Raw genomic sequence first — 1,110 nt, forward strand, 5'->3', positions numbered from 1 at the left:
AGTCTCACTCTGTCGCCCAGACTGGAGTGCAGTGGTGTGATCTCAGCTCACTGCAACCTCCACCTCCTGGGTTCAAGGAATTCTCATGCCTCAGCCTCCCGAGTAGCTGGTATTACAGGTGCCCACCACCACGCCTGGCTTTTTAAAAAGTTTTTTTTTTTTTTGGATTTTTAGTAGAGACGGGTTTTTGCTATCTTGGCCAGGCTGGTCTCGAACTCCTAGACTCAAGAGATCCACCTGCCTCGGCCTCCCAACATGTTAGGATTACAGGCGTGAGCCACCATGCCCAGCCCCCTTGTCTGTTTTATAGTCCTTCCTTACTGACTCCTAGGCTCATCCTCAGCTGATGGAGAAGTTTAGCAGAAACTACAGCTAAGACAGAGATTCAGAAGGCAATTGTGGTGAGGGGTTCACAGGGCAGGGGAAGAAGAATAACCCAAAGAACTCACAGGCACTAAGAAAACATAAGAAAAACATAAGCAAGAGAAAGAAGCACTTTTTTTTCCCTCCTTTCCGCTTGTTAAATGATTGACACACCTGGGCTCAATTTCCAGTTAATTACGTAGCACTCTGAGCAAGTCATTTACCCTCTCTGAGCTGAAGTCTTTTTGGCTGTACAATGGGGATAATTATACCCAGTTCATAGAGGCCTTTTGATATAATGCCTATGAAAATGCTACATGAAAGTGAAGCATTTATCATCAACACAATTAGCTGAACTGGTTAGGGTTAATGAGGTCCAGGTTGTACGGCCATTCCCATTAGACTAATTAGTCAGCCTCAGACATAGATGCCACAGGTAGGTCAGAGATTGCACCTCTAATCCAGACAACTGGCTTAGCAGGGATATTTCTATATATCCAAGACAGGTCACCCTGGCCGAAAAGGGACATTTAAAGAAAATATAGGCCAGGTGCGGTGGCTCAAGCCTGTAATCCCAGCACTTTGGGAGGCCCAGGCGGGCAGATCACGAGGTCAGGAGATCGAGACCATCCTGGCTAATACGGTGAAACCCCCGTCTCTACTAAAAAATACAAAAAACTAGCCGGGCGAGGTGGCGGGCGCCTGTAGTCCCAGCTACTCGGGAGGCTGAGGCAGGAGAATGGCGTG

General features: G+C 47.7%; 1 protein-coding gene across 1 annotated transcript in view; it reads right to left on the bottom strand.

Annotated features, from left to right (window-relative positions):
* Positions 1 to 1,110, bottom strand: part of LRP4 (low density lipoprotein receptor-related protein 4) — a 47,569-nt gene that overhangs the window by 43,740 nt on the left and 2,719 nt on the right. The window lies entirely within an intron of this gene.

Source organism: Colobus angolensis, unplaced genomic scaffold (genome assembly GCF_000951035.1).
Source record: "Colobus angolensis palliatus isolate OR3802 unplaced genomic scaffold, Cang.pa_1.0 Scaffold61, whole genome shotgun sequence".
Classification (NCBI taxonomy): Eukaryota; Metazoa; Chordata; class Mammalia; order Primates; family Cercopithecidae; genus Colobus; species Colobus angolensis.